The sequence below is a fragment of the Sus scrofa genome, chromosome 13 (genome assembly GCF_000003025.6).
Source record: "Sus scrofa isolate TJ Tabasco breed Duroc chromosome 13, Sscrofa11.1, whole genome shotgun sequence".
NCBI lineage: Eukaryota > Metazoa > Chordata > Mammalia > Artiodactyla > Suidae > Sus > Sus scrofa.
In genome coordinates, this window is record NC_010455.5 from 1,570,357 (window position 1) to 1,581,188 (window position 10,832).

At 44.3% G+C, this 10,832-nt stretch overlaps 1 protein-coding gene across 1 annotated transcript in view; it reads right to left on the reverse strand.

Moving 5' to 3' along the window:
* The window catches only part of ATP2C1 (ATPase secretory pathway Ca2+ transporting 1), a 118,474-nt gene extending 108,795 nt beyond the window's left edge, over nucleotides 1–9,679 (reverse strand). The window contains 1 exon segment of the mRNA XM_013990075.2: nucleotides 9,453–9,679. The gene's annotated coding sequence lies outside the window, so the exon portion shown is untranslated.

A 10,832-nucleotide genomic window follows, 5' to 3' on the forward strand; every position in this document is an offset into this window, starting at 1 on the left:
AGAGCTCACTTTGAACCCTGGTCTTCTAGCCCACCTGGTGTTTGATTTTAAACAAAGTTTCCTCCACACACAGACCTATGACACACACAGGACAGTCTGGCATTAAGCAAGCATACTCCCCTCGGACCAGCCCCCACATCAGCTAACTCCTCCATCTAGTTGGGGGCACCTCCACTCACCCACTTATGCTGGCTTAATAGCTCGAAGTCATTCCTGACAACCTTAGCCTTCACTCTGTTAGCTAGCTTTATACAGAGACAGAACAACTGCCCAAGTTCTGCTAGTTGTTTTCCCCAGGAATACAGTGTCTCTCTCAGCCATCCCTACTCTCTATTCCCATCATTCTAATACAGATATAAGATCATTTCCCCTCCTCTTTGCTACTAAGAGAAGGAATCAGGAGAAATTCACCTCCCTTGTCCCTCAAATGAATTAAGGGTATATACATCAAGATATCATAACTGAACTACCAACTTCTAGGGTAGAGGAATGGCAGATATCAGAAAGTGAGAGGCAAAGACCACAATTTCTTTTTCTGGAGTGGGAAAGTAAACTGGATTTTCCCACCCCATCACATACACTTCCACTCAGATGTTAACTCTCAGTAAACCGAAGCCCTGATGAGCATTAGGAAAAAGGACATAGGAGTTCCCATTGTGGTACAACGGAAATGAATCCAACTAGGAACAATTCCTGGCCTCGCTCAGTGGGTTAAGGATCTGGTGTTGCTGTGAGCTGTGGTGTAGGTCACAGAAGTGGCTCAGATCTGATGTTGCTGTGGTTGCGGCACAGGCTGGCAGCTGTAGCTCCAATAGGACCCCTAGCCTGGGAACCTCCATGTGCCACAAGTGTAGCCCTAAAAAGCAAAAAAAAAAAAAAGGACGTAACAGAGATTAGTTCACATGCCATTAAAAAGCGGCTTGCATGCTATATCTGGCACTTGTGCTATGAACCACTTTTGCCTGCTCCAGGGGAATGCATAACTGACACTCAAGAGAGAAGTGAGGTAAGATTCCAAAAAAAGCTTGAACCAACTAACATTTACGCCCTTCGCAATGTATAAACCCAGGTGAAAGTAGGCACAGTGAACATTCTACAAGGGAAACTCTAAAACTAGGGTCAAACAATATCTAGTGAATAATTGCATACAAAGGCATATATATTATATATTCCTAACATGATATACAGTATCAAAATCTTAATTTCTTACAGTAAAAGGCTTTGATTTAAGATGGAAAAAAAATCCATATCTGTTTTAAAATTGATCTCTCTCCGAGGCATTAAATAGAACTTCACTGTACTAACGGTCCTTAGAAAACACTCTATCCTTTTTTACTTGAAGACATCACAATCAAGATAACTTTATTTTTTTTTTTTTTTTTTGTCTTTTTGTCTTTTGTTGTTGCTATTTCTTGGGCCGCTCCTGCGGCATATGGAGGTTCCCAGGCTAGGGGTCGAATCGGAGCTGTAGCCACCGGCCTACGTCAGAGCCACAGCAACTCGGGATCCAAGCCGCATCTGCAACCTACACCACAGCTCACGGCAACGCCGGATCCTTAACCCACTGAGCAAGGGCAGGGACCAAACCCGCAACCTCATGGTTCCTAGTCGGATTCGTTAGCCACTGCGCCACGACGGGAACTCCCAAGATAACTTTAAATCCAGTATGTGACATTCACAACCTAATCAAAAGTTTAGATTTATACTTCCCAGTTAAAAAAACAACAACAATAATCAAGAAAAGTATTATGGGGAATTCCAATTGTGGCTCAGTGGTAACAAACCCGACTAGTACCCATGCAGATGTGGGTTCGATCCCTGGCCTTGCTAAGTGGGTCAAGGATCCAGCATTGCCACGAGCTGTGATACAGGTCACAGATGTGGCTTGGATCTGGTATTACTGTGGCTGTGGCACAGGCCACAAGCTGAAGCTCCAATGAGACCCTTAGCCTGGGAACTTCCACATGCCAAGGTACAGCCCTAAAAAGACCAAAAAAAGGACTCCCATCATGGCTCAGCAGTGAACAAACCTGATGGGAGCCATGAGGATGCCAGTTCAATCCCTGGCCTCCCTCAGTGGGTCAAGGATACGGCACTGCCATGAGCTGTGGTGTAGGTCACAGATGCGGCTCAGAGCTGGTGCTGCTGTGACAATGATGTAGGCTGGCAGCTGAAGCTCCAATTCAACCCCGAGCCTGGGAACTTCCATCTGTCGCAGGTGTGACCCTAAAAAAGCAAAAAAAAAAAAAAAAAAAGTATTATGGTTAACATCCTAAAAACTTCTGCCTTAGTTATAATTGGAGTTTTCCTGTAAAGGGTTGAACATCACATACCAGTACAGGGTAGCAAATATATTATCAGGATCCTCCTGCTATTCTAACTTTATCAGGTTATTTGTTTAAATAAATAAATGAAAATAATTTCTACAAGGATGCTTCAATGTCTCAGAGTTATCTGAAAGAATAAGCGGGATGTGCTAAATTGCTAGCCTCTGAGGGGATACAAGTTTAGGTCAATAATACGAAATGATCAAAAGTAAGCCAAAAGGCTTCACTTAATCAAGAAATTATCATTAACAGGATTTGGGGGGGGGCATTTTAAGGCCACACCCGAGGCATATGAAATTTCCCAGGCTAGGGGTTGAATGTTGCTGGCCTATACCATGGCCACAACAACGCCAGATCCAAGCCACATCTGTGACCTACACCACTGCTCGTGGCAATGCTGGATCCTGAACCCACTAAGCAAGGCCAGGGATGGAACCCCCATCCTCATGGATTCTAGTCAGATTCTTTACTGCTGAGCCACGACAGGAACTCCTGATAGGAATATTTTAAAATGACAATTCACAGATTCTCTAATATCTGAAGCAGAAAGAAAAAGCAGAGATTGAAAATGAATTAGATGCCTAGGTACAAACCATCTTCAAGTGCTATTTACTGTTTACCCCTGCAATCACTGTCGTTCTCTGTCCATAAACTGAGACAGCTTTGTAACAAACATTCAATTCTTTCCTAAATGTATCAAATAAGTTCAGCCTAAACAAATCTAATTGAACACCCAATTTGAGTACTTTCCTTGTATACTCCACATCCACAGGTTCTATGATATATTCAACCAACTGCAAATCAAAAACAGAAGAAAAAAAATAAATCCAGAAAATTCCAGAAAGCAAAAGTTAAATTTGTTGTGTGCTAGCAACTATTTACATTGTTTTTACAACTATTTACATAGCATTTATATTTCATTAGGTACTCTAAGTAACCTAGAGATAACTATATAAGTAATCTAGATTGTCAAGAGGGAGTGCACATGGAGTTCCCGTCGTGGCTCAGTGGTTAACGAATCTGACTAGGGACCATGAGGTTTCGGGTTCGATCCCTGGCCTTGCTCAGTGGGTTAAGGTTCCGGCGTTGCCGTGAGCTGTGGTGTACGTTGCAGATGTGGCTCGGATCCTGAGTTGCTGTGGCTCTGGTGCAGGCCGGAGGCTACAGCTCCGATCCGACCCCTAGCCTGGGAACCTCCATATGCCACAGAAGTGGCCCAAGAAATGGCAAAAGAAAGAAAAAAAAAAAAAAAAAAAGACGGTGTGCACAGGCAATATGTAAACACAACATTCTGTAGAAGGGACTTGAGCATCCTCAGGTTTTGATATCCATGGAGTTCCTGTACTCAATCCCCCAATACTGAGGGATGGCTGTAATTCTAAAATGTATATCTTTGTCAATATTAACTTAAAACCTTGAGGATGGAAGACATTTTAAAATGCATGTAAATACCAGCCATACAAATTCAAGAAGAAATGCATCAACAGCCAGACATTTTTTTTCCTAAGAAATCCTGCCCTGTGTGAAATGTTAGCATTAACCTAGAGCTAACCCAACCAATTTCTACTTTACTGCCTTTTACTAACACTTGTCTATATTAAAATTGTAAAAATAGTCTTGTTACAACTGATGCCTGAGATCACTATAAAAAGAATCTGTCTTTTAACAAATATGGGAGGAACTTGTGAACTTATCCCTAAGAGATCTTTAAGATGTTACATGTAACAACAGTGTAATTTAAAAATTACCTCAGCTTGGAGTTGTCCTGGCTCAGTGGTTAACAAATCTGACTAGGAACCATGAGGTTGTGGGTTCATCCCTGGCCTTGCTCAGTGGGTTAAGGATCTGGTGGTGTGGTGAGCTGTGGTGTAGATTGCAGATGCGGCTCGGATCCCGAGTTGCTGTGGCTCTGGCATAGGCTGGTGGCTACAGCTCCGATCAGACCCCTGGTCTGGGAACCTCCATATGCCGCAGGAGCGCCCAAGAAATGGCAAAAAAAAAAAAAAAAATTACCTCAGCTAACTTTACCATCAAGCTATGGTGTTCTTTCCAGCTTTAAAATAAAATTTAACCTTGTTAAATAGATTATGGTTAACCAAGGTCTCAAAGAAAATAAAGCTTGAGTTCCAAGGGGAGTATTTCTAAGGAGACTATTTTTTTTCCCCATCTTTTTCAGGGCCCCACCTTAAGCATATGGAAGTTCCCAGGCTACAGGGACAGCAATGCAGGATCTGAGCCACAATGGCAATCTACACCATTAGCTCATGGCAACGCTGGACGAAGGAGACTATTTTGATTGAAACTGCTTCAGTCTCAGAGTTGAATTCTGCTATTAAATGAATGCTAAAAACATTAAGATAAATCATGTATTTAAGACTCAACTGTCAGGAGGCTATTGCTTACAAATAATCTCTGCAGCATCCTTCCTGAGTTAACTACAGTTCATAAAATGCTATCACATAATCTCTTTTAGCTTCAACTCTTTTCTAGAAATTAAGAATATTATTTTATCAACAAAACTGCAAGCTTAATAAATTACATTTTCCACACCTAAAAATATAAAATATTTTTATAACTTGGTTCCCCATTTCTAGTTAAAGAAATATAATTAAGATGGTTTCTCATTCCTTTTTCCTTACAGTTGCTCCAACAATCCTAGAAATCTTTTGACACATTCCTAGTGATTAACAACCGAACTTCAAAAAGAATTATTTTAAAAAGTAAAGTGTAAATAAACACACTATCATTTTCAAATGCCATCCAAAAAGATCTGGGGAATTTTTTCTAGATGGACTAGCCCTGCCTCTAATGAAAATTATTACATTTCTATATTTAATGCTATGTTAAATAGTTTTATGTGCATTAAATTTATATTGTTTTTTCTCTGGGAAAGGCCAAATTTATTCCAAACAAAAAAATCCATTACTGGGAAGGAGGAACTATTTGCAAATTTCTCCAGGTAGAAATATCTTTTCTAATAAGCCATCTCTTTAAACGTACAAATGATTAATTTTTTTAAAAAATCATAAGATTTTTTTCTTGTATAGTTCCAATTCCTAAATGTTATCTGTTCAGATTTCTAATAAATGTGAAAAGAGTTACAAAGGATGTGGATAAAATCTAACTCATAAATGGAAGTCCCTGAAATTCCAGGAAATTAAAACTTCAGACACTTTTAGTGAATGACTGGAAGTATTCATGATGCATCCTGGAGGCTAAGGCTAAAAACTGGTCAAGGTTTGCCGAGAATGTTTAAGTGGGCCATGGGAGAAAGATCCAGAAGTGAATCTGAAGTGCCAAAAAAAAAAACCCCCACTGTGACTAAAAGGAATCACATGGTTGAAGCTGTAGACAGGGCAACTCCCTAAGGACCTTCGGGCTAAGGCTCCAGGGAGCCTCCAGCAACTCTACCCTGACACCAACTGGAGAGTCTGTTTCTGGGAAAGAGAAGGAATCCCTCAGTCACTTGTGCAGGCTAACTGTGTGCTGACCATTGTTCTAGGCACTTGACATACCATGCTTCATTCTTTCCTCAAGCCAATCCTCAAAAAGACGCCAATATCCCATTTACAGATGAGAAAACTTAGCAGTTGAGAAAGTTTAGAAATATAGTAACTCATGAGATTTTTAGGAAAGGAAAAAAATTACCTGTTAGGATTCAAATCCAAACCTGTCTCTTTCTACACTGGCCTGCAGTTTCTTGGTAGAGCCCCAACTTTCCATGTGGATTTAAAGCCTTAACACTACAGAAAAATCCTGCACCTAATTCCAGTTATTCCATAACCAATAATGACAACTTCATACAGAGCATTTTGGCCACCGCAATACCCCCTTTCAACATTCAATGTCATAACAACATTTTTTTGTTGTTGTTGTTTTGTTTTTGTCTTTTTGCTATTTCTTGGGCCGCTCCCACGGCATATGGAGGTTCCCAGGCTAGGGGTCCAATAGGAGCTGCAGCCACTGGCCTACGCCAGAGCCACAGCAACGTGGGATCCGAGCCGCGTCTGCAACCTAGACCACAGCTCACGGCAACGCCGGATCGTTAACCCACTGAGCAAGGGCAGGGACCGAACCCGCAACCTCATGATTCCTAGTCGGATTCGTTAACCACTGCGCCACGACGGGAACTCCTCATAACGACATTAATGTCAGACAGCATATGAGTATGTGAACACCTGGCTAGGTTATTTACAATTAACTTTATTGTGCACCACTATATGCCAGATACTATTCTAAATGCTAAGAACCATTCCATAAGGCAGGTTCTATCAATATCTTTATTCTACAAAGAAACAAGCATATAAAGCTTTGCCAATTTGCACAATGCCAAAAGGTAGTGAAGTGGGGATCCAGCATTTAAATCAGGTTGCCTGGCTCCACAGCACATGCCCTTAAATGCTATCCTTCCTCTCTTCTAAGAGAATTTACAAAGGGTTGCTCATTTAACCCTCCTACTATGTAAGCTAAGCATTATCAATCCTAATATACAGATGAGGAAACAGGAGCTCAGAAAGGTGAATTGCTTAAAGTTGTACAACTTTTAATGGTTAAGATATAATTTCAATTCATTTTTGTTTCACACCCCTAAGATGCTAATATATCATGTAAAAGAAGATACTAACTATAAAAAGGAAAACGATAGTAACCTCTGTATTTCAATATGGCCAATCGGTTTTGAAAATTTCTAGGCTATACACACATTTTTCTATAAATGTTTAAGAAAAAAGAGGAAAAATGTTACAGTAATGAGAAACTGACAAAAATGTTCGCTTGATTATTATGCAGCAGAAAACCCCCCACTAGTTTTTAGTAATTGTATAATCTTTTACTATGAGACCAAATCATTATTTGGCCATAAAGTACAGAGACTCAGTCAGATACAAGCTTGCACCATGCTCCCATCTCACAACCACTCCCTCCCACCTCAACAAACAATGAGAGTCAGCTTTATTAGTCACGCTTCTTTTCCTGAGAGAGCAAGAAACAAAGAAGGAACATCTAACAACCTACTGACTTTACACTCTCAAATCAGGTAACATTCTGAAAGCAGAAGATCAAGTTTTACATGTTATTTAAGATGCAACTATCAAGAAACACATATATGAATGCATTAAATATTCTTTACCTTTCAGGCAGAAAGGATTTGCCTTCCTTAAATCTATGAACTAAAAGACAGGAAAAAAACTCAGAAAAGTGATTTTCCATACCACTAGACAAAAATATTAACTGCTTTCAAATAGTTTCTAAAGATCCAATTAGACAGTACAAGTCCTCTGCAGTTACATACTTCAGTATTTCAGAAAATGTCTTCCACCAATAACCTATCTGTCCAGAGTAAATTAAGCAAGGTAATCATGCTTCTCATCATATTTCCCACATATCCCAGGGGTCTCAGCAAAACAAATTACTGCATATAAGAAACACCTATTTTATAATGGACTAGTCCTACTTAGGACACTCAAGCTTACATTTACAACAATGGAAAAACAAATTAGAAAGCAGCCAGCAAACCCTAACTGAAGCTCCTCTATACCAGATATAGATTTTTAAAACCAAAGATACATGAGAACAATTTTTTTAAACTGGTTGGGCATCCTTTTTATTATTATTATTATTGAAGTATAGTTGATTTACAATGTTGTGCCAGTATCTGCTGTACAACGTAACCCAGTCATACATACACACACATTCTTTTTCTCATACTATCTTCCATCATGTTCTGTCTCAAGAGATTGGATATAGTTCCCTGTGCTATACAGCAGGACCTCCTTGCTTATCCATTCTAAATATAAGTTTCCATCTACTAACCCCAGACTCCCACTCCATCCCACCGCCTCCCCCCTCCCCCTTGGCAACCACAAGTCTGTTCCATGAGGACAAACTGTAATTTGTAAATATCTTTTACAGCATCTTTCAGCCCCATTTAAGGGAAAAAAAAGTGAATAAAAAAGACTATCGCATTCAGTCCAAAGAATATGTGTTTTAGAAGGAGAAAAAGGCATTTATTCAGAGTTGTTCATTGCTTTTCAGAGATAATCAGTGCCGTGTATGAAAAGCATTAAATATTCTAATGAGGGCCAAGGAATCAAGTAACATATGATGATAATCCAGGGCATTTGCAGAGTTCAGTGGACAAACAGGTTCCACCGTCAACCTCCTAAAGCATGTTTTCAAATGAGGAACTTTAAGAAAGGAAATCACCTCATCATATTTCGTTAATATCAGAGCTGATTTTTGTTAACTGAAAAACATTATTTCTCTTTTCCCCAAAGATGTATTTATTAAAAAGCCACTTTCTTTCTTAAAAAAACGAGTTAAACCACATTAAGACTTGACATGCAAATACACAGGGATGCAGCGCAGGGTCTTCCCTCTCCATTTCCACTTCCCCTAGAGTGGTGTCTCTCAAAGAGCTCGGGAAGCAAAGCAGAGATGCCATCTGAAATGAAAACTTCCTTTCCATCCCCTAAGGTAAAGAAAGCGGGTTCCTTGGGAAAGCAGAATCAAGCTCCGTCACCCTACAGAACCTTAATTTCCGAAACGCCCCCACTGTACCAAGATAAAATCCAGAAACCCTATGGAAGCAACTACTTGGACACTTCACAATCAAAGGGAAAAAATAAAATCAGAGAAATAAAAAGGTAGAGAAAGACAACTTAACAGCCAACCACCACACCCTCAACTCCGCGCTGCAACCCGCCTGCCGGGGGCCTTTACCTTCATCTTCCATCGAAACTGCACTTGGGTTGGTGGCTACAAAGTCTTTAGTGTCAGCCACGGCCACACTGGGAATAGGGAGAAGAGGAGGACGAGAAGAGAAGCCCCCGGAATCCCAGGCCGTCACCCCCGCTCCCGGCCACGCGGCCCGCGGCTGCGCCCACCACCCCTAGCAGCAGCATCTGCAAGAGAAAGCGGAGAAGCGGCGCTGACCGGGGCGGGGAGGGACCCCAGCGCGCCGACCCCGGCCGCCCGCATCCCCCTGCTCACGCCCGCGGGGCTGGGCGGCGCCCCCATCCCGGTACCCCGGACACAGCTCCCAAGACCTGGAAGTTTCTAGAAACGGGGGACCGGAGGTAATCCAGCCGCCCCCCCAACCCCTTCTCCGGGATGCGGGGGACTCACCCGCGGGCTCGCGGGAGCAGCTCGCCGAACGGCGGCGCCGGGCGGGCGCCTCTCGAGGCGTGAAGGCGGCGACAGGGAGGGAGGGCGGGCGGGGCGGGAAGGGGAGCAGGTGAGGGGACCCGGCCCGGGCAGCCCGGCGCTCAGCGAGGCCGAGCTGGTCGGCTCCCGCCTCCGCCTCCTGCGCTCCGCCCTCCCCGCCGCCCCGGCGCGCCCCGCACCCCGGGACCGCCCCGCACCCTGGCCCCCACAGGCCCAGCTTTGTCGCGGCCACTTCCGCCGCGCGGGGCACGCGCGCAGGCGCACTCTCACGCCGGGGCGGGGACGGCGGAAGTGGATGAAGGCCCGGCCGTGTGCACCGCGGGCGACGGGGCTGCGGCCGTGCGGTGCGGCTGCCTGCTGGGCCCCCTGCCCTGCAGCGGCGGCCCACCCCCGACCGCAGAAACCTGATTCTCTACCATTTCTACGCACCCACCGGGTGCGAGCAGCGGCGAGCCTCCCGCTTCCCCGCGCCGGCCGCACGCCCTCAGGAGGCTGCCGCGGGGTCGGGCCGAGCGGGCAGGCGCAGCCATGGTCGCGGCCACCCGAGGTGCCTGAGCGCCCGATGAAGCGGCTGGGAGCCCCTCCCGCGTGAGGCCGTCATAATCCCGGCGGGCGACGCGGGGGCCGCGGTCTCTGGTGCCGACCCGTCACGGCTTCTCTAAGCGGACCTTCGGGCGGGGCCAATTCCCAAACTTCTACCGCTCTGGGGGTGCGCTCGGGACCCGCGCGGAAAGAGGGCTCAGACCGGCCCCCGAGAGCTCAGCGGAGCGCTTCTCATTTGTCCCAAGTGTGAAACCCTCGAGGCTGGAACAAGCAGAAGCCTAGCGTTCCCAGATGGAAGCTGGAAAGTGGGCATTACCTTCAGCAACTGGCGCGGTTTATTTGCTCAGCACCTAGTCCAGACTTCCAATAAGTCACTTTTGATGGACAATTGAGTTTAATAAACCCTGTCAAGCCAGACAGCAGCCATGGAACCCAAGTCCTCTTGCAAACAAATCCACTAGAGGGCAGGTCTACACCTGCTGAGTTACAGGGCATCCTGCAAAGAACTCGGGAGATCGCGGGAGACTTCCCTATATGCTGGAGATACTTCTCTCAGTCAACATTAACACCCATTGAAAATTTTGCCCCTTTTCTCAGGTCCTGTGACACATCCCAGTGTGCTCTCTGACCACATGTTCAACGTCAAAATAGGCAGTGGACCGTGTTAGCTGTTCTGTTTGGTCCCAAATTAAGCAGAACTGGTCTAGGATCAAAAACCCTAGGCAGCTTTCTGGATTTTAAGAGACATTGAGATTTTATTTGGCGAGATCGCCTTAAATTTCAAATGTGAAACCATAA